This window comes from Anabrus simplex, chromosome 2 (genome assembly GCF_040414725.1).
Source record: "Anabrus simplex isolate iqAnaSimp1 chromosome 2, ASM4041472v1, whole genome shotgun sequence".
Classification (NCBI taxonomy): domain Eukaryota; kingdom Metazoa; phylum Arthropoda; class Insecta; order Orthoptera; family Tettigoniidae; genus Anabrus; species Anabrus simplex.
The window spans coordinates 807,609,268-807,632,870 of record NC_090266.1 but is presented as its reverse complement, the minus strand read 5'-3'; the positions used below and the strand labels follow the sequence as shown (position 1 = coordinate 807,632,870).

Here is a 23,603-nt window from a genome sequence, read left to right as displayed (position 1 = left end):
AAAGCGACCCTTGGTGTTCTCCGCGTGGTGGTACGAATCACAAGTAGTTTCATGGTTCTAATACAATCAACCCTTGGTCGCCCCTTTTAGTCGCCTCTCACGACAGGCAGGGGATACCGTGGGTGTATTATTCGTCTGCCTCCCCCACCCACAGGGGGTGTGTGTTTGGTCCGCGAGAGGTATTTCATTTCCCTCAAGTCCGCCGGCAAGCCGGTTAGGACCCCCCTATCCACCACCTGGGACGCGCCACGTGGGAGTATCACCTCTCCCCCTGCTCCGCCAGCGTAGTAGGTTCGTGGTGCTATCCCACTTTATCCCTCTTTAATGATGCAATATTCTCAACTTACGCAAGCAGGTGATATCAGCTGGCGTTGCTTCCTCCTGCTCACTAACGTACTGCAGTGCTGCGTCAATCGTCTTGAACCCTTCCAAACGTGGGATGAATTTTTCCCTGTCATCTAGGCTTGCCTCCTCCACTTCTGTTACTTCCCCCTGCGTCACCAGTTCCACAATATCGTTGTTAAATAATTCATCAACTTGATCATTTGCCATCCACTATGTGACGTCCTCTGAATCAACATCCTCACAGCCCAGTACATTTTTGAACAATGAAAGAACATTGTTTCGATCTCTAACCTCGGTTTTGCACATAGATTCAAAGTTAAAATCTCCACCTTCATGGTCCGAAAGATTTTTCCATGACCTCACAAGTGATACGTCCAGAAAATCTTCCCACGCTTTGGCCAACCATCTTATGACATCTAACAAGGCAATCCTCTTCAGAATGGTTACACAGTCTTCATAATCATCAACTGGCGATGTCAGCGAACTGAGAAGACACCGGCGATACTTTTTCCTTAGTATTTCAAGATGCCCTGGTCCACTGGCTGACAAAGAGCAGTCACATTTAGTGATAAAAATAATGCTTTGATATCACAATCTGTGAATTCATCACCGGCAGGATGAAAAGGCACATTATCAAGAAGCAGCACAACTTTTCTCGGCAAATTGTTGTCTTCAAAATATTTCTCTACAGCTGGTATGAATTCAGTTTGGAACCAGGTTTTAAAACGTTTTTGAATTCATCTATGCTTTCTTTTAATGTGTGTAATACAGGGGCAGTGATTCCTGATTTTTCAGGTTTTTGAAAGCTCCAGGTTTCCATGATTTTCCTGTTAATGTAAGCCTAAGCTTGTGGTGCCGGTTACATTGCTGCAAGCCAAGATGGTGACTTGTTCCTTACTTTTGGCATTTTCATAGGGAACATCTTGTAATTTAAACCACTCTCATCACAGTTGTTCAACTGTTCCACAGAAGTTCTCTCCTTGTCAATTAACTTTGAAAGATAGCCTATAATTTATAGCACAGCCTCATTGTCAGTGAATAAAGCATTTCCACTAATGGTAATCTGGCGAATACCAAATAGTTTTTTTTTCCACCAATCCAACCATCACTGGCAGTAAAGTCTGAATCTTCTCCCATTTGTCACTGACATTGAAATGCTTTTTCCTGCAATATTGACCTGTAATGGCCAAGCCATTTCCTCTTAAGTGTTTACGCCACAAAAATAATGCTTCCTCAACTTCATTATGCTTACCTTTCAACATTGTTTTTCTTACTTTCATTCCACTTCCACTAAGTTGGGCAGCACACCCCTTTTCAATTTCTGCTCAATTTTTCTTCCAGTCTCCAACTGTACTATTTCCTACCCCTAACTTGGCTGTTACCCCAGAATCTAATCACATTATAGCAGGTAGTTTCTCAAATGTGGTCACTACAATTTTTTTTTCGTGTATCACCCATTTTGCAATCTTTAATTAAAACATAATGGAACACACAAAACAACAATTTATCAATGTACGCACTTTGGACATCTGATAAACAACTGATGAAACAAAGAATACAGAGTTGCCAACAGAGTTGCTCTCTACGTATGTTCATTGCTGATTGTGAGCGCTGAAAGAGGTTTCTATGTCTCGCTTGTTCAGGAGTTTTTTCCAATAATTTATACGTGTTACATACATGTTCACAACACTGTACCATACCTTATAACTGTGACTCCACATATGCATAAAAAGTTTTGAAAGACCACAAACCAGGCAAGTTGGCCGTGCAGTCAGGGGCACGCGGCTGTGAGCTTGCATCCGGGAGATAGTGGGTTCGAAGCTAGTGGCCCTGGTCTAGAAAGCCAAGAATAACGGCCGAGAAGATTTGTTGTGCTGACCACATGACACCTCATAATCTGCAGATATTTGGACTGAGCAGTGGTCGCTTGGTAAGCCAAGGCCCTTCGGGGCTGTTTAGCCATGGTGTTTGGTTTTGGTACCTTAATTAAGTCACTGTTGCTACCTGCCCAGTCCTAGCCCTTTCTTATTGTTGGTGATAACTATACAGTGTTAAGTAGATTTTTAAAAAATGCTCCTTAAAAAAACACATACTCTCTCCCCCTCCTCTCTCTCCTATTTTACTTATTGAAGACCAAAAATCACGTAGTGTTTTCTTAAAATGAAAAGCTCAGGTTTTAAATGGAAACCATCCAAAATTGAATTTTTTTAACATGATTGTAATCAAACTTGTGAATGGTCTTATTGACCTTCCTTGAATAATTTTTACACCTCTTTTATTATGTTTGCACCTCTGGTATATAAATATCATGTGGTACTGAGGTTGTACAGTTTGTTCATGGAAGTTGATTTATGTCCTCCACTACGCATGCAGGAGTTCTTTCCAATATCATAAAGTGTTCATACATCATCTTCATCGACTCCCTTTTAAGGAAATCTGCCTGGGCAGTTTGGAATTAAGAATTCACTTGGAGGGCAGAATAAATAATGAAGATAAAATTATTGATGACAAGAAGGTCTAGGAAGCTGCAAGTTTGCATGCAGGTAGCCCATAACCTGTAAGAATGAAGTTCAAGTTGTTTTTAGAATTTTCATTCAGGACTATGAGGAACCATATTGTTAATGTGGAAATATTTTATTAAAGTGCAGTTTCCAAAGTCGTCATCATCATCATCATCATCATCATCATCATCATCATCATCATCATCATCATCATCTGCAGTTTCCAGCTGTTGGCTGGATCTCCTTGGAACATAAGCCTCTCCATCTCCTCTTATCTTCCCACCACTTCTCCCTGTTCACTCTTCCCTAGTCCTCTCCTCTTCTCTGCACACACTTTTCTACTCCTCTTATCCACCTGACTCTTGGTCTTCCTTTTGGTCATTTTCCTGTTATATCCATTTAGTGCATCTTCCTGGGTATCCTTTCTTCTGTCATTCTCTTCATGTGTTCATACGAGGGAGATGAGCAAAGTCATAAAGTAGGGAATAGCCCGTGGAGGTGAAGTACAGCAGAGACTACATGTGCCCAGAGACCGCTACGGTAGCTGTGAAGGCCCTACAGAAATCCTGGAAAAGATGGCGGCCAACAGGGCTCTGGTGAAGTTGGTGATGGATATTAACTTGCTTTTGAGGAAACAAGGAACGATAAGTTTCCGAAGTATAATTGATAATCTGATGTAAAATTTCTTCAAATAAAAGCTGCCTTCTTGTTATTAGGAGCCGCAAAAGATATCTTCTTTTCTATCATTATGTAACAAATGCCAAAGATATGCATTACACAGGCGCAAATAAAGCCACTAATTTTTCAGCAGATACTATGCTAGTATTTGTGTAAAACAGTAGTACAGTAGACTCTTCGCTATCCGGCTCATGACTATTCGGCCTACTTAAGTACTGTAATGTAATACAATACTTTTCCAAAGCTTTAGCAAGCAGGCTTCTGCTAGAGCCCTTTGTGGTCTTTTCATTTTTTGCTAGTTGCTTTACGCCGTACCGACAAAGATAGGTCTTATGGCAATGATGGGATAGGAAAGGCCTAGGAGTTCGAAGGAAGCAGCCGTGACCTGAATTAAGGTACAGCCCCAGCATTTGCCTGGTATGAAAATGGGTAACCACAGAAAACCATCTTCAGGGCTGCCGACAGTGGGATTCGAACCCACTATCTCCCAGATGCAAGCTCACAGCTGTGCACCCCTAACCGCATGGCCAACTCGCCCGGTGTGGCCTTAATTAAGGTACAGCCCCAGCATTTGCCTGGTGTGAAAATGGGAAATCATGGAAAACCATCTTCAGGGCTGCCGACAATGGGGTTTGAACCCACTATCTCCTGGATGCAAGTTCACAGCTGCACGCTCCTAACCGCATGGCCAACTCGCCTGATATACTGAGCAGGACATATTAAATTTCTTTTATAAAGTAAAAACCATCAATATGGAATGATTGTAATATGTTGTAATGGAAATGTGATCCAGGCAGGCAAGAAAGCCAACCTTTATTGCAATCTCAAAATAACGGTTGCCAAATTAGGGAAAGACTTACGTGTTTTGAAAAAAATGCTTGATCAATGACTTAAACCCCAAATTTCTAAAATTCAGTAAGAAAACTCATAGGAACACAGCAAAAACTTGTGCAACTCAACTTAAAACTGATAAAATTTGGACTAAAGACTAAATCAAATTTCTCCATGAAAAGAAATCTCTTCTGAACCACAAACTACTGTATATGAAACTCATTTAAAAGTTTCCAGTCTTCTTTGCTCCCTCGAATGGACATCCTTTCAATTACACATCACTAACAAACTTAATCATACTTTGTTAAAGAAGCAAAACACATTTGACAAAAAATTGAATGCTCCTTCAAAAACAATACTTAGCAAACATAATACCCCAAAGAGCGTACAACCAAATTATTTTCACCAACCCATAGTGAACATAAGTAAAATCAATCTCGATGCCGATGATCTCGAAGTGCTAAGCAAGGGACCTAAACATAATTGGGGTAATCCTTCTAACCATGATAATTTAATTTCCACCATAGCTGAATTGGAATTAGCCATTAATAAGCTACCCATAAACATATAAGAAGAGGTCCAATATGAAGTCAAACGTAAACTCTTATCCTTAATCAACAACAAACCATTAAACCCAACACTGAACACATAGCTAAAGTACACAAATTAAAGAAGAAAGTAAAAAAAAATGACTTAATAATAACAAAAGCCAACAAAGGGAATGCTATAAGCAAATTATCACAAAATAATTTATTCTACTGTACCACCTATTCAATGCATGCCATGTGCTACATGGGTGAAATTTACATAATACTATGTACACTTCTTAGGAACATGTTTTGCCCCTTGTTAAGGTCATCATCAGCCTGTAGGAAACCTTAAGGTCAAAAGTCAGAATCATTAACCAATTATACAAGGAATACACTGAAAATATGTTACACTTTAAAAACTTCTTAAGTTAACATGCTACAATTATAACGTAGAAAAATGCCTATTACTAACCAATCATACAAGGAATACACTGAAAATAATATGTTACACTTTAAAACATCTTAAGATAACATGCTACAATTATACAGATACAGAATTCTTGGGATTATTATACCCAAAGAGGATTACAATCTTTATCATGACTGTTACTAGCCCAAGACCTGCAAAGTCATGGTCTTCATTAAAAAAATGTTTCTCATAGTTTTCATTTACATTCTTTTAAATTTATTTCCCATGAGTTCAGACACTATTTATTCTCAATACTCTTAGTTTGTAATAGACATTTTTCTATATTATAACTGTAGCATGTTATCTTAAGATGTTTTAAAGTGTAACAAATTATTTTCAGTGTATTCCTTGTGAACATGAAAAAAAAAAAAAATCCTTGTATGATTGGTTAATGATTCTAACTGTTGACCTTATGGTTACCTACAGGCTGATGATGCCCTTAACAAGGGGAGAAACATGTTCGTAAGAAGTGTACATAGTATTATGTCAATTTCACCCACGTAGCAAGTGGCATGTATTGAATATGTGGTACAGTAGAATAAATTATTTTGTGATAATCTGCTTGTAGTCAGCTTCAATACGGACCAACCATGAAAATTGTCTCTTGCAAAGGGAACGCTACCGTAATCATAGATAAGAGTGACATCAATACAGCACAAACTTTTATTTTTACAGAAAACAACTTCATAACCTCTAAAAACATCCAACTAATAAAATACAAACAGACCTGGAAGCCATTATTAAGAATGTTTCGTTTTTGTTTAATGACCTTGAAAAATTCAAAATGATTATCATGAATCCAAAGCTTCCCACAGCAAAAGCTCTACCCAAGATACATAAATCTGACATCCCCATAAGACCCATTATCAATTTCAGAAATAGTCCAACTTATGAAGTATCTCAGTTCATTCACAAATTCCTTAAATCACACTATCATTTTCAAACCAATACGTCAGTTAAAAATTCCATAGAATTTTGCAATAAAATTAAATATTTTAATTTATCCGAACACCACGCTCTTCATTCATTTTATATTACTAACATATATGCTAATGTGCCCGTTAACAACACAGTACAATTAAGAACAATATTTCCAAATTCAGCAAATTAAGTACAGGCGAAATAGATGAATTTATTCAGATTCTGAAATTTACAACGAATAACAATTTCTTCACTTTCAATGATGTCATTTACCAACAGATGGCTCTTCCCATGGGGTCACCAGCTTCAGGGATCCTTGCGGATATTTACATCGATCATTTAGAACATTCTCACATCATTGGTAAGCACACGAGTAATTTTAATGTAAAGTCATGTTACCGGTACATTCATAATAATAATAATAATAATAATAATAATAATAATAATAATAATAATAATAATAATAATAATAATAATAATAAAAATGTTGTAGTATAACTTAAGTGCAATAGCTTTGTATGTATTGAAAAAGTGGATTTCTTTACATTAAAATTACTCATGTGGTTCTCAGTTCAATACGGATCAACCATGAAGTTTTTAACTTTAGATCATTGGTAAAATTAATGGCATTCAACACTGGACACGCTATGTAGATGACACGTTTGTTATTTTAGATTCCCGTATTACTAACAGCAATACAGTACTTGAACTACTCAACTCCTATGATCCACATATAAAATTCACCATAGAGTCAGAAAACAATAATGCCCTTAATTACCTGGACTTAACCAATATGCACAACTGCAACAACATTTTATCCTTTAATATATACGTAAATCCCTCCCACGCCATCAATACCATCCAACAAACTTCTCTGCAGCCAGACATACATAAAAAAGCAGCTTACAATAGCTTGGTACTCAGAGCATTAACTGTTCTTTTATCTCGCATGAATTATAACTAAGAAATTAACACTATTTACAACATTGCAGAATACAATGGTTTCAGAAAAACCTTCCTCAACAGAATCATCAATAGATATGAGCAGACCCAAGACTACCCTAGATAAATATTCCACTTGTAAAGGGAAGTTTCCCACTTTCACATTCAATAGTAGTAGCATTTACCAAATGTCTAATATCTTTAAAAGACACAACATTAAAATAGCATTTAGAACCTCCCACACCAACTTCAAACTTATTTTCAATCCGCACACTGTCAACAATAACAATAATAATAGATACTTGAACTCCGGAGCTTACAAATCAGAACGCCAATCCTGTTATTCCAGCTATGTCGGTCAAACAGGCAGTAATTTTGTCATAAGATACGCCGAACATTGCAACACTCTCAAATATAATCATTTTTCAACTATGAGTGAGCATCATACAGAATCCAGTCACGTATTCACATCAATAGATAAAAGATCTTAAAATCTTGCATTATGAGCAAAGAGGCACCTTGCTCAACGTTCTCGAGAGCATCCACATCTATATAGATCAGTTTATGAACCCCTCTCATAATTTAAATGAAATTAATGAAAAAGGAACATTCTACTTGAAACATTAATTCTGTCATCTGTCAAAACTTCTATAATAAAAACGAACCCCAGCTCCATCTCTCCAACTCACCACCACTCCCCCCTCCCCTCCAGCCCTGCACCCACTCACCCTTCCCCTCACTCCTCCCATCCTCGAAAACACAGCTGAGCCAACAATAGACACGATCAGTAAGAACAGAAACGTAAAATTTGAGAAGGTCAGGCAGTTTCAAGAGGACAACTACTTAAAAAGTAAGTTTAAAAGTTTTCTTCATAATTATTTTTTACTTATTAGCCTAAGTTTCTAATACAACCTCATTTTTTTCTGTTACAGATTTCAACTTCATTGACGGTTTCAACTATGTGTTGTATACATTTTACCTGGCATCTGTTATCTTCTCTAACATAACTTCTCAATTTTTCGCTGCCCTTCTGATTATTTAAAAATAAGGCAAATACAGCTAAGCCAACATTGGACATGATCATTGAGAACGGGACCACTAAATTTGAGGTGGTCAGACCTTTTGAGAGTGCAACTATTCAACAAATTTGCACTTCATTGGTGGTTTCCACTATGTGTCACATACATTTTACCTGGCACATGTTTCCTCCCAAACTTAGTTTCTCAAATTTTTCGCTCCCCTCTTAACTATTTGTGATGGTGACTCAATGGAGACAGACTGTCATTTTGAATTTTTAACACAGTGATTTTGTCCTGTTTTTTTTTTTTTTCAAGTTTTACTCTATGATGTCCACAACCTTGCCATAATCACTTATAGTTGGTTTCCGTCATGTCTCATTTGTTTTCATTCTTTTCTTCATTAGCTTTTAACACATTTTTAGCATCAATTATGTAAAAAAAACTTTACCCCTCTTTTCATTGAGCATGTCTCAAACAAGTTGATTATTACTCCATCTAATGATGGATACGTGTATATTGTACCAGTAAAATAGCCCGTTTTTATGGATTAATTTTAAAGTTAGCAAGAAGTAGGTCTCAGGGCAATTCTGGGTTGTTTGTAGCTAGGGCTTCGTACAGGAGGCAGGGTCCTATCTACAAAAATTTTTTAAATAGACTGAAGAAAAGTTTTTATTCAAGAAATGCATTTCAAAGTGCACATCACCTTACTGTTGATAGTAGCTGCCTTCAACATCGCCTTTTGATGACCCGTGCTCTCAGTTCACCAGGCTGAACAGGGCTGGAACACGTTCTGGAAGTTGCCAATATTACATTGAGATAAGGCCGGAACACCCAGGTTGGTTTGATACGGGTTTGAGTCTCGAACATCCGACGTTCTCTGACGTTCTCCGACGATGTTGCGGGGTAATCACTCATCACATAACTTATACGAGTGTCCAGAATTACACAGTCCCCCGACACTTTGGTTTAACAGCACTGGTTCATTTAATATGGTAGGGATATGCCGTCGAATTCACTCTTAATCTTGTAGATAGAATTTATAAGTTCACTAAAGATGTAGATGCAAGTAGCATCGAGACTGGAAGAAAATAAAGCACAGTTCATGAATAGAAATAATGAAACTGAAAATTGTTCACGCACTTGGCACAGTTCGTGGTGATTTTTCCACTAAATAAAGTAGCACTTGACGTTGAAAGAAATGTATGACTGCTCTAGAGTTTATCAAAGACACTGTTGTCAGTCACACACAAATAATTTACACACTGTTCAGAAGAAATAATACACAATTTTGTTTGAATTGGATAAAGAACACAGTTTGAGTTCGGAGTGAAACCTTGGTGTCGTAGCACACGATTATGGTAATCACTTGCATTAACACTCTTGTGGAAGTTTGAACACTTTCATAAACACTCTGAATCCCAATGAAATTATGCTGACTGAGATTTAACAAAATGTCACGGTTAATAGTATAACGTAATAGTGTCACACTGAAATTAATGATATGTGTTTAGAGATTAAGCTCTGCTGACCGAGATTTAAAGAGGAATATCACAGTTCCTAGAATATTGCAATAGTGTCACATTTAAATTAATATTGGTTCGGAGATTAAGTTTCACACAGGCAATGTGGTAATGAACTCAGTTCCACAAGAATGAAAGTAAGTTATATCGAGAAGTTTCTACTGTACATGCGCACAGAATATAAGTTGTACTTTACTGCTGTCACTAAGTCCAATACACGACTTGTCACAAACAGAGTTCCAACACACGCAAAAATTGTAAGTTCAACTTAACTGATGGACTCAATGTCCATTATAAAGACTTTGTTATACATTTAGAGTTCACACGCGCACAATTTATAAGTTCAACGCGACTGTCAGAGTTTAAGTCCCACATGACGACTTTAAATATTCAAAGACAGACTCTGTCAGCACTTCGACGAACACTGCAGCGTGGAGAGTCAGGCTGAACACTCAGCTATGACTGTCTGATCTGGGTAAAGTAAGCTCTCCTTATATTCAGTTTGGGGCTCCTATGTCATCAGATAACGTGATCTCTTGAGGCAGATTATCTCGCGAATCCCTGAACGGATTTCCTTGAGATTCGCAATTTGAGACGTTTATGTTATCCGCTTCAAAATGACGTATAGCTCAAGTCGCTGCGATTACTATTAGAGAAGTTTTGAATTTTTTTCAATGGAATGTTCACAAAGGCATGACGTTCATATCCAGAACATACCAGGCCATGCAGGCTACACGTGGCGCCAGGCGAGTAGTCTAGCTTATCCCTGCAGCTACGTCACACACACAGCTATCGCTGGCTCGCCCGTTCGCTCCTCCGAACGTAAACAAACCAAGTTCGCTCTGAATGTCTTGCGTGATGATGAAGTAAAATTAATAGTCAAAAAATACGGCATGTACAGTTCGTACGTAACCGGTACAATATATTGAACTTTTTCAATTCCGTCATGTCTCGTTTGTTCTTCATTCTTTACTTCATATTGTTTTAACACATTTTTTTAGCATCAATTATGTAAAAAAAAAACCTTTAACCTTTATTCACTGAAAAAGGCTCAAACAAGTTGAAACATGTTTGACTATTATTACTCCATCTAATGATGGAAATATGTATGTATTGAATAGGAGGACATATTAACCTTCCTTTGGTACACCAGGGTCTACGAGACCCTGTGCATCTTTTGTTTGCTCAGCGCATGCAAGTGATGGGAGGCTTATGACATACGAGTGTGACTGTTGAAGGGAGAGTACGTGTCATTATTGTAAAGAAAAATACTTTTGCGTAGCATTGTTAAAACTTGCTGACAGGGTCTTGGAGACCCGGGTGTACTGTAGGCGTGACATTTTAGTTCCTATCACTTAAACTACCTTTTGCTACCTATGTCAAATTAAATACGAGTGTGATGTGTAAAATGGCATCAATAGATTTTATTTTTTATTTTTTAGACTAAATATGCTATTTGTTCGGGGCGTTGACCCATGTGGATCTTTTGCCCCTACTGACACCATATTGTATGAACCTGCGTGTAACTGGAATGGCGGTAGTGTGGAATGTTGTGAGTGAGGAAAGGAAGATTAAGGATGTCGCAAACACTCAGTCCCCAGGCCAGGGATTAATACAGTATAATTTCCCCCTTCTGTCACAAGCTAATGAAAATTTTAAACTTCTCTGTAAGTATGGATGTAAAAGACCCTGACCCGGCCGGGAATTGAACCCGGGGCCGCCGGGTGATAGGCAGACGCGAGGCCGGACATGGCGTCAATAAGTACAATTTCTGAATGGTTATTGGAAACCTCAGAAATTGAGGGAAAATTCGAACATTGTGATGACAGAACATATTTTTCGCTTAGTCTGTGATGATGTCAGAGACTGCCCTTTTTGTGTCCTTGGTGTGATAGTATTTTAAGAAATTTCGCTTCGGCATCCTTCCAGTTACATTTGTATTGACTTGCATTGACCTTTCTTAATGAAGTTTGCATTTAATTTGTACTTACTGTGAGACAAATTAAATTTTATTAGTTATCACCAATGAAACAGTACTTGCTTAGTTAATTGGTTGTGTTCAAAAGTATTACTTAATAATCTTGCCACAAACTGTTAAAATTAGTTCAGTATATTGTAATCATTTAGCTTAATTTAATAAAAAGAGAAAAATAGGTAAACAATTCTCTTTTTAAAGATTTTTAATGCAGGGTCTCTCAGACCCTGGTGTACCGTAGGAAGGAGTGTTAACTGAGGCGTACCACGGGAGGGTTAAATTTCCTTTGTAAAGCGAATTACGCGAGTCCAATTCAGGCTATCATTGGTCATTTATAACATACACAGGCAAAGATACCATACCTGAAACAATACACACATCAACAGACACAACAAAAACTTAAGCTATTGTTTTATCACATGTGGAGCCACTTCTCAACCAAGGATACACATTGTGGATGGATAATTTGTATAAATCACCTGCTTTGGCTCATAAGTTAAAATCATTGAAAACTGACTGTGTGGGAACTTTGCGCCTCAACAGGACGTTTCGAAAGATGTAATGAACACAAAACTAAAGAAGGAGGAAATTATAGCTCTGCATTCCGACCAGATTTCTGTCCTAAAGTGGCGTGATAAGAAAGACGTCACAATGATTTCTACATTCCATGGGGCAGAAACCGTCACAAAGAAAACAAAGCGTGGTCAGGAAAATTTGCTAGTGGCTTTACGTCGCTCCGACACAGATAGGACTTATGGCGATGATGGGATAGGAATGGCCTAGGAGTTGGAAGGAAGCAGCCATTGCCTTAATTAAGGTACAGCCCCAGCATTTGCCTCGTGTGAAAATGGGAAACCACGGAAAACCATCTTCAGGGCTGCCGACAGTGGGATTCGAACCCACTATCTCCCGGATGCAAGCTCACAGTCACACGCTCCTTACTGCACGGCCAACTCGCCCACTGGTCAGGAAAAAAGAAATGCCTGTTTTGGTTGCCAACTATAATGATCACACGGGTGGAGTCAATCTGAAAGATCAACTACTTCATGGCTTTCTTTTAGAGAGGAAAAAGATGACAAAGTGGTACATCAAGTTATTCAAGAGGTTAATAAATGTTGCAATTCTAAATACAATAATCATTTGCTGGAGAACCCGAAATTAGAATAGATCATTTGAAATTTAGGGTGGATGTCGTCTAGGCACTGCTTGTGGAACACTCAGGTTCATTTGAAAGAGAAGTGCCTTGACGTCATTCTTTGGACAAAAACGTGCCCCGTCTCACTGAAAGGCATTTCCCTGAGAGAATCCCACCAACTGAGGGAAAGAGTAGGCAAATCAAACAATGTGCCGTGTGCTACGAACAGAAAATTCAGAGACAGTGTTTTGATGTCCAGACTGCAAAGCGGGTCTCTGCGTTGAGGAAGGCATCAAGACGTTCCACACCAAAACTCAACTATTAAGGTAAGATAGCATGATATTTTCCAAAAGAATGGAGTTTTCTAAACATGTATGTGAAAACTGTATCGAAATCCGTAAAATAGTACCAAAGTTGTGCTGTTTTGAATAAAGCCTTGCACGAATCTGAGAAAGTTTAAATACCACGCTCAGAACTCCTCCAGCAGCACAGAGACGACCGGGCATTTAAATCCACTGCAATGAGGGGTTAAGACATAGCTGCAGCACTTCCCTGGTGAGAAAATGGAAAACCACGGAATACGATCCTCAGGTCTGCTGACAGTAGGGTTCAAACCCAGACAGCTACGGCTTAAAACAACACAGCCAACTCAATCAGTAGGAAGTACCATTCATCTTGATTGTTCTCTCAGTGTGGTTCATTGTGCAACATATCTGTTCTCATTAGCAAGTGCTGCAAGGTAGGCATGGACTTTTTAAATTGAAAAATTATGCCATTATAAACTACAATGGACACAATGTGAAGAGAAGGAGATCAAACTTTAACAGCCTCAAAAATCAGCCCTTGCAGAAAAGACACATATTATAGTTCAGTGGTTCACAAGCAGCGGGTTATGACCCCTCAGGGGATTGCGGACAGACTGTCGGTGGGTCACCGTAAATGTGACTTAATGCATTTTATTATTGTTGTTATTACTGTATTTCCAAGGCTAATAATAAGGAATAAAGAAGTCTTAGTTATAAAATATTAAACATTACATTAAGTGTCTGGCTTAATGGTTAGCATGCTGGCCTTTGGTCCAGCGACTCCAGTGATTGCTGGCTGGGTCGGAGATTTTAACCTTCATTGGTTAATTTGAATGACTCGGGGGCTGGGTGTGTGTGCCGTCTTCATCATTAGAGTTCATTATAGGAAGGACCCCTCCTCACAGATGCCATTATCATCATCAACATTATTATTATTATTATTATTATTATTATTATTATTATTATTATTATTATTATTATTATTATTACGGAAATTTGGTGGATCAGCAGAGGTGAAAGAAGGTGCGGACTGGAATGGGTCTAACTACAAGTTCAAAAAATGAATTAAAATTTCAACAAAGGTTATATTTTCAAAACTTAACAGTGGTGACATAGAATTTGAAAACTTAACAAGTCAACAACAAGCCAAAATCAGGTACAAATAAATTACAAGTGTTAGGGGATAATTACATGATCTGGGCTTCGAGCCCCACAATGACAATCCTTGAGCTATTAGCCCAACTTTACCAAGGTCCAAAATTGAACAAAGGGGCAGAAAACCCCATCATGCCAAGGAGCACTCGCCCCTAATTACAATGTTAAGCCTCCTAGAGGCACGCAGAGATCGAGTTTAGGAAAGAGCAGACCCGCTCTCAATTTTACAAGCCTATCAAAGGCCACAACAAACTTCACTCCTAACTGCCCTCAAGGCACACATATAATGGTACAGGGGTACCTCGTACCCAATCTACTGGGCCTTCTCAGAAAGGAAAACAAAACGAGTTAAATAAATGGCCCAAAATACAAACTTGAATGGAGGCGATACTTGCACTCCTACACTAGTTTTTTTATTTTAAAACCTATGTGGCGCGAGGCCGAAACACAGGGGCTAATCCCAAGCTAAGGAGGTGACCCGTGTGAGAAAACTTTAATATATTAAGGAAGAGAAGAAACGGTTATAAAAACGTAGTCACCTCAGTTTCAAAATGAAGGGGAGTTCGAGAGGGTAAAGCACTCTCTATCCCCGCTTTACAGTAGAAGAGATTTGTAGATTTTACATAGACAGAAAAGGAATTCACTTTTTAAAAGGTAGGTCACATACTAAAGGTTTCGAACCCTCCCCGAGAGTTAAACTGCTGAGCTAGCGAGAAATAAAGATGTTAACAGGCCATTACCTTGTTGAAGAGCTGCTGCTTGAAGAAAGAGGCGCTTCCCGCCCCCTGCTACATATCCACACACTAAGTTAGATGTTACTGAAGTGGCACCGAGACAAGAAAATCAGCAGTTTTTATAGCCTCGTGGAAAATTCGAGACCTTTCAGGAATGAGTAGACACACCCCCTCAATTTTATTGGATAGCTTAGAGCTACATATCCATATCGAAGAAGACATACACTATTGGTCAAAAATTAATTAAATAAATTCGGGATTGGCTGAGTTCAAAACTGGAGGACAAAAAGATTAATATTGCCAACCCAGAAAATAAAAGAACAAAATGTAGTAAAGACAAAACTTAAGAATACAAAATTTCTTCAAGAAAGTTCATTCCTTCGCACCAGAGTGCGTAATCATAGATTTTAGTACAGACATCTGGTAGAGAACGTCCACACTTCTTGGTCAATTACAAACAAAAACACATCAAAATTCACACAGAGCCATCTTCGGAGAAACTGTTGAGTTAATACAGTTTTTTTAAAGTTCAGGCTTTCTCCTGTAGAGGAGTTTCAACTGGCGCAATATTTGAACTAGCGGCGTGGAGGTGTATCGCCCGGTACAATTATTATCATCACATTAAGTGCCATGAAGTTACTAACATAATTTTAAGTAGAGATAGAGAAGATACAGGTAAATAAATGCTAATATTAATGCACTTTAAAGACACCTGAAATTACATAACACATAGCTATAAAAGCTAGTGTGAAACTTGACATTGTTTCGTTTGAACTAGTGTCGTAATATATGGCATGATGTTTGTAACATACATAATAAGATCATCTTCAGGAGAGAGTCTATTTCTTGCTTTGATTTTGATATTCACCATTCTAGAAAACCCAAGCTCACAGAGGTATGAAGTGGCGAAGGGGATGAGTACTCGTAAAGCTACTAATATCACTCAAGGATATTCCTGATTCGGTGCGACATAAAGCAAGTAGCAACAACAACAACGATATTCCAACGTTCTCTGAAGCCAGAACTTGGCCAGTTCTTCACTGCTGAAGTGTAGTTGTAAATATTTGTCAAGAGATAACTCAATGAGCTTGTTATAAAGATCAGAACTCAGCTCAGCACTTTCTACATTTGTTCACAAAAAGGATTAAGCACCCATCTCAAACCAGAATTGCCTTCATGAGGAATGTAATCAATAATCTGACTGTGAAGTGATGTCTAGTGATTGGATAGCAACTTTGTAAATGGTGTTATATCAAAATAGTTTTCAATAGTGCAAACAATATCAGAAAATTCACGAATCAGTTTTCGATGGCCAAACTTTTAGTTTCCTCTCAAGTGCATTTTACATTTCTCGAGCAAAAAGTATAGTTTTGCCACGACCTTGCAAGTTAATATTTCATTGATTCAGGTGTCTAAATACCGTAGAACCTCGATGCATCATTCCTGGAACTGTCGTTTTTCTGCATACCTGCCAACTTTGCAAAACCAAAACTTAGGAGATTATGATATCAAAATCAGGAAAAATCAGGAGATACAATTGGTAAAAACTGCTTATTCTATATGTCTAGCGCAATACATACATTATACTAGCAAACTCCATGCATCATGTCATCAAGTCCACATTTAAATGAACACATATTTCCACAGAAACAGTGGAATCTGAATCCACAAATAGTTTACTCTCATATGTAATCGAATTCAGTGATACCTAATATACAACACAGGAAAATTTATAAGAACATGTATGGTATGGTAGGCCTACCTTCCTTCCATCTTACTGATATACAGAAGCTTCTCCATCAGTATAAAATTGATGTTGATTAAAAGAGGCAGCCTGGGGCTGTACCTTAATTAAGGCCACGGCCGCTTCCTTCCAACTCCTAGGCCTTCCCTATCCCATCGTCGCCATAAGACCTGTCTGTGTCGGTGCGACGTAAAGCCCATAGCAAAAAAAAAAAAAAAAAAAAAAAAAAGAGGCAGCAGTGGCAGATTTTGCCTGTCTGAGAAATCTTCTGTCAAAGCTTTGTTGAAAGCAGTCACCCTGTAGCCTTGATTTTACTGTAAACAACCTCTCCAAGTTTTCATCACCAATAGACGACCTGAACTGTGTTTGTATTTTAGTCACATGACTAAATATCCTCTCACATTCAGCCGTACTGTGAGGGATCATTAAAATACCAAGAACAACACAAACTAATCTGTCAGTGAAGTACTTTCAAACTGATCAGAAAATTTCCCCCTCCTCGTCATGTTTCAAGCTGCTCTACGAATTGGGAAGTACAACTACCAATGACAATCATTCTTGTGGTTTCCCCTGCTGTGGTAAATGACTTCCAAAAGAGTTCCAAAAGAGAGGACGATTTAACCACTGAAGGTTTGTACAAATTTCGACACCAAATTCCTTAACATGTCCAGCAGAAGATCTTGCAGTAAATGGATGTGAGGCACACTTGACTGCAAAATTAGAATTGGTTTATCAAATGTAGGTATAACATTTGATAAAAACAGACATAAAACCTTATTTCAATTTGATGACGGGAGCATAAAAATCCTTTCTTCACGAGACAGACAGCACTTAATGAAGGAATCCTGTTTAGTCGTTTTGGGTGAAGAAGTAAATGGGACTTGTGATTCATTGGTTCTTTGCCTTGAAGGAGCAGCACCCTCTACTGATGTTTGTTTCAACTTTGAAATATGGTTAGTTCCGAGACTTCCAAGATGACCTGTCTTACCAGACTTCATAATTGAGCAGATTAGACAAAGGCTGCCACTGCTCCAACAACCTGGATAAACATTTGGCACAAGAAAGCCAACGGGTGCCCGCATGCTTTAAAATTTTCCTTGTCTCGACATTGTACAATCTGCTTTGCTTTGCACCGACAAAAATATGTCTTATGATGACGATAGGATAGGAAAGGGCTGGGAGTGGGAAGGAAGTAGCTGTAGCCTTAATTAAGATGGAGTCGGAACATTTGGCTGATGTGAAAATGAGAAAGCACGGAAAACCATCTTCAGAGCTGCTGCCAGTGGGGCTCGAACCCACTATCTCCCAAATGCAAGTTAACAGCAGTGCGCCCCTAACCACATGGCACCAACTCACTCTGTCCGATTTCTTAACTTTGTACATATGATCACTTTCCGATAATCACACATTAAATTCAATAACACTTCTAATAACAATTAAGAACACTGCCACTACAACTTCATACAATACACACAGGAGTACTATGGTATATATAATAACACTCATTGTCTCAAAACCAGACTGTTGCTACAAGGCTAAAAATTACACATCTTTATTCCCTCGCATGAAGTATGTGAGTGAGATGATTGGTTTCTGATAAGCCTTCCGAAAACAGTATGAACTCATGCTCCACACATGTGAATTAATCATGCACTTAGATGCAATTACTTAACAAATGCATAGATTAATATATTGCATCATGCATTATGCAAAGTGCAATGCTATTTATCAAGTTATAAATTAAAATTTGCCAGAATTGTCTCCAAATGGCTCCTAAAATATCTAGAAAAGTCACTAGCCTCTATCTTTGAAATTCTGTCATTAAATTACTAAAAAAAACACCAAATGTCCAAATCTAGTTTCTAGTCTCTAGAATCGACTACACTGATGTGAACAAACATGAATATAGCATGCGAGAACAAGAAACTGACAATTAATATATGCGTCGCGATATACAGGTTTCAAAAATCAATCACACATTCGCATGCATTTCTCGTATTAATAAACGTCGATATTTCATTTGAAAGTGGCCCATGAGCTTCTGGCCAATGGCGTACAAAGCTGAAATGGCGGGACTTGAAAACAAATATGTGAAGTTCACCCAAAAATAAGCTAAAATCGGGAGAAATAATAGAATAATCGGGAGGCGGGAAAAACTGTAAAAAATCAAGTCTCCCGCCTAAATCGGGAAAGTTGACAGGTAAGATAATTCATTGTTCAATTTATTCAGTACCAAAAATGTTCCATATAATCCAATGTTAAATTTCCCCACTTCTACTGTTCCTCGAACTCTTGTTTTATTGCATCGATCGTCAAAAATATTGTCTTCAGCCACAATTATCCTGCACTGATCGCTTGTTTGTAAGAAAAATATATGCAAAAGTTTTTTCTTTATTTTAAAGCAACAACTCAATACACTAGCACAGAATAGCGGCAACCTGTTATACAAGAATGTACAAGCGGTTCCGAGTTGCTAGTCTTGAGCAAGGATCTTGTAGGCTGGAATGAAGTGCGCAGGTTATTCACTCGCAACCACCCTATGAGCCTCCTCGTAATAACGCTTCTTCTCGACCCACTGACCGACCCCTAGAAGTATTCTCATTTACAAGAATTAAAACAGAGGCACTATAAAACTCAGATTTGCCACCAATTTCTGTATTGCTATTGGCCGGCTAGGGCTGCCACCTTCCTTGTAAATGAGAAAATCACACAGTTTAAAATAGTCACGGAGTGCACCGAGTACTTTTTAATTAGTAACAGGGTGATTAATCACATCGTACCTTGTGGAGAGTGTGGGATGCTAGAGGCCTGTTGACCACTTTTTTGCCCCCCTGCTCAATTGTCTTGTTAAAAGCCAGACCTAACCAAGCCAGGCCGATAGTCTTTTCAGGAATCTGGTCTTGGAATTAGTTACTCAGCTGGCAGCCTCTTACCTACTGACATCAATTTAGTCTTTGAAAGGCTAATTTTCATACCAAACCCATTGCACCTATTTTCAAGTTCTAAGACATTAGACTGCAGGCAATCGGCACAATCTGCCATTAAGACTAAGTTGTCAGCATAGGCCAGACTGTTTACTACATTTCCACCTAACTGAATCCCTCCCTGCCATTTTATACCTTTCAGCAGATGATCCATGTAAACTACGAACAACAAAGGTGAAAGATTACAGCCTTGTCTAACCCCTGTAAGTACCCTGAACCTAGAACTCATTCTACCATCAATTCAATAGTCCCGCAGTATGGCGAACATCTTTTCCCTCGGTACCCTGTCATATGCTTTATCTAGATCTACAAAACATAAACACAACTGCCTATTCCTCATGTAGCATTTTTCAATTACCTGGCGCATACTGAAAATCTGATCCTGGCAGCCTCTCTGTGGTCTGAAACCACACTGGTTTTCATCCAACTTTCTCTCAACTACTGATCGCACCCTCCCTTCCAAGATGCCAGTGAATACTTTGCCTGGTATACCTCGATAGTTGTTGCAATCCTTCCAGTTCCCTTGCTTATAGATAGGTGCAATTACTGTTTTTGTCCAATCTGAAGGTACCTTACCAACACTACCTGCTAATCTTACTACTCTATGAAGCCATTTCATCCCTGCCTTCCCACTATACTTCACCATTTCAGGCCTAATTTCATTATTCCTGCTGCTTTATGAAAATGGAGTTTATTTACCATCCTTTCCACTTCCGCAAGCATAATTTCACCAACATCATTTTCCTCCTCCCCATGAGCTTGGCTGTTTGCAGCACCACCAGGAAGATTTCCTTTTACGGTGAGATGATGTTCAAAATATTCCCTCCACCTCAACAGTCATTCCCTGAGTTCACCTGAATGACTCAATACACTTTTCATTTCCTTTTTCCCTCCCTTCCTAAAATTCTTTATTACTGTCCAGAAAGTTTTCCCTGCTGCTTGACCTAGCCTTTCCAGGTTATTATCAAAATCTTCCCACTACTTCTTTTTGAATTCAGCAACTATTTGTTTCGCTCTGTTTCTTTCATCTACGTACAAATCCCTGTCTGTCTTGGCCCTTGTTTGGAGCCATTTTTGATAAGCCTTATTTTTATGTTTATAAGTTGCTCTCACTTCATCAATCCACCAAGATGTTCACCTTTTCCCTTCTTTACACACAGTTATTCCTAAGCTGACGATGATGATGATGCTTGTTTTAAGGGGCCTAACATCGAGGTCATCGGCCCCTAATGGTACGAAATGAGACGAAATGCAATGACAAAATAAAAATACACACAAAATCATCCACTGACCATAATTCAAAGCGTGAGGACGAAAAAATGAACGGATGGATATGAAGTTGAAAACAATCAGTGGAGACGACCCGCAATGCCTCAGTCTCAGAAACTGACGGAAAACAATAGTAATACTGACCAAGGGGCTGCTCCTATAGCTCAATACTAAATCGATGATGCTTGCAAGCTAAAGGGGTCCAAAACATAGGTCATCGCACTCTCATAATGGTACTTATCGCTTGGAAAGTAGAACCATGGTATTTGACATGGTGCGGTACTAATCAACAGTATCGTAGATTCGCGGTATTCCACACATTATGGTACTACTCACAGGTAATGAAATTCGCACAGGTAATACAGACCTGTGGTGTTTCACTCATAGCGGCGCCATTTACAGGCAACGCAAACCTATGGTTTTCATCACATACGTGTACTAACCGCAGGGACTCGTACTATCCCGTGGTGTTCCTTATATAGTGGGTACTAAACATAGGAAAGACAGAACCCTGGTGTCGCTCATATAGTGCTACTAATCACAGGTACAGTAAAAGCCCTAACATAGTGGTACTACGCGCAAGTAATAACGACCCATGGTGTTGCCCATGTGGTGGTACTAATTACAAGTAGTTTCATGGTTCTAATCCGATCATCCCTTGGTCGCCCCTTTTAGTCGCCTCTCACGACAGGCAGGGGATACCGTGGGTGTATTATTCGTCTGCCTCCCCCACCCACAGGGGGTGTGTGTGTGGTCCGCAAGAGGTATTTTATTTCCCTCAAGTCCGCCGGCAAGCCGGTTAGGACCCCCCTATCCGCCACCTGGGACGCGCCACGTGGGAGTATCACCTCTACCCCCTGCTACACCTGCTTAGCAGGTTCGTGGTTATTCCTAAGCATTCCCTTGCTGTTTCTACTACAGCATCCCTGTATGCCACCCACTCTCTTTCTATATCCTGAACCTGCTTACTGTCTACTGTTCGAAACTTCTCACTAATCATATCCATATACTTCTAATTTCCTCGTCCGGAGATTTTCTATCCTTATTCGTTTGCAGACAGATTTCACTTTCTCTACCCTAGGTCTAGAGACTCGTAGTTCACTACAGATCAGATATTGGTCTGTTTCATCAAAAAATCCCCGGTAAACTCGTACATTCCTAACAGATTTCCTGAATTCGAAGTCGGTTAAGATATAGTCTATTATGGATCTGGTACCCCTAACCTCCCATGTGTAGTGGTGAATAGCCTTATGCTTGAAGAATGTATTTGTAACTGCTAAACCCATACTAGCACAGCAAACGCTTCCCATTAGCATTAGCTTCCATATCTTCCCCACATTTACCAATCACCCTTTCATATCCTTCAGTTCTATTTCCAACTCTCGCATTGAAATCGCCCATTAGCACTATTCTATCCTTGCTGTTGACCCTGACCACGATGTCACTCTATGCTTCATAAAACTTGTCAAATTCATACTCATCTGCACCCTCACATGGTGAATACACTGAGACAATTCTCATCCTCATTCCTCCAACTGACAAATCTACCCACATCATTCGCTCATTTACGTGCCTAACAGAAACTATGTTGCGTGCAATGGTGTTCCTGATAAACAGCCCTACCCCATACTCTGCCCTTCCCTTTCTAACACCCGTCAAATACACTTTATAATCTCCTATCTCTTCCTCTTTATCTCCCCTTACCCAAATATCACTTACTCCTAGCACATCCAGCACATCCATCCTAGCTCCCCGTCAAATTCCATTTTGTTCGCCAAGTTGTTTCCAAGGAGTCCCTCGCTTGTCAAATGGGAGTGGGACTCCGTTACTCCCATAGGTCCAAGGCTTGCTTAAAATGTTCTGAGCTCGGTAAATTCATGAAGCAGGATTCTACCCTACTTACACATAGTCCAAGTGAAGATCCCTCCTCTAACGGGTTATGGACCACCGGTGGATTATATAGTCCTAGCCGCCTGAGCACAAGCCGCAAAGACACAAGCACCAAAATACAGGTTATCGCTGTAATATCCACGTATATAAAATTAATTTGCAACAAGAGACCTTAAAGGTTTGCAATTATTGCAAGATGTAAAGAAAAATTAAACAAAATGGAATAAAAGTCAAGCTTTTTATTTTCATCGCAAATGTTGCAATATTTTGATGCTGTCATACATTAAACTCCATGACTAAATGATTAGCGGGTGCTGCTCTTTGGTCCAGGGCATCCCCATCAGGTTGGGTTTTTAACTTTCCTTGGTTAATTCCAATGGTGTGTGTGTGTGTGTGTGAGTGTGTGTGTGTGAGTGTGCGCGCGCGTGTGCGTGTGCGCACGCATGCAAGGTCTTCATCATTAGAATTCATCATAAGTAGAACCAAATTTTTGTAGATGCGTAGATCTCCTATATCACATCAACTCAAAAGATCTGCACCAGGCCTTTCCAGAGGCCACACACCATTGTTGTTGTTATGAAATTTACATAAAGTCCAAATACAGTGCCTGTATCTTCTTATTTTGGTTTCCCGTATTTTTTTATGTTACCCACATT

The 23,603-nt window shown here is 39.1% G+C and overlaps 1 protein-coding gene and 1 pseudogene across 2 annotated transcripts in view; one reads left to right on the top strand and one right to left on the bottom strand.

Moving 5' to 3' along the window:
* The window catches only part of Creld (Cysteine rich with EGF like domains), a 270,526-nt gene that overhangs the window by 177,464 nt on the left and 69,459 nt on the right, over window positions 1–23,603 (bottom strand). The gene's annotated exons all lie outside the window — the stretch shown is intronic.
* The window catches only part of LOC136864887 (piggyBac transposable element-derived protein 4-like), a 31,757-nt pseudogene continuing 20,342 nt past the window's right edge, over window positions 12,189–23,603 (top strand).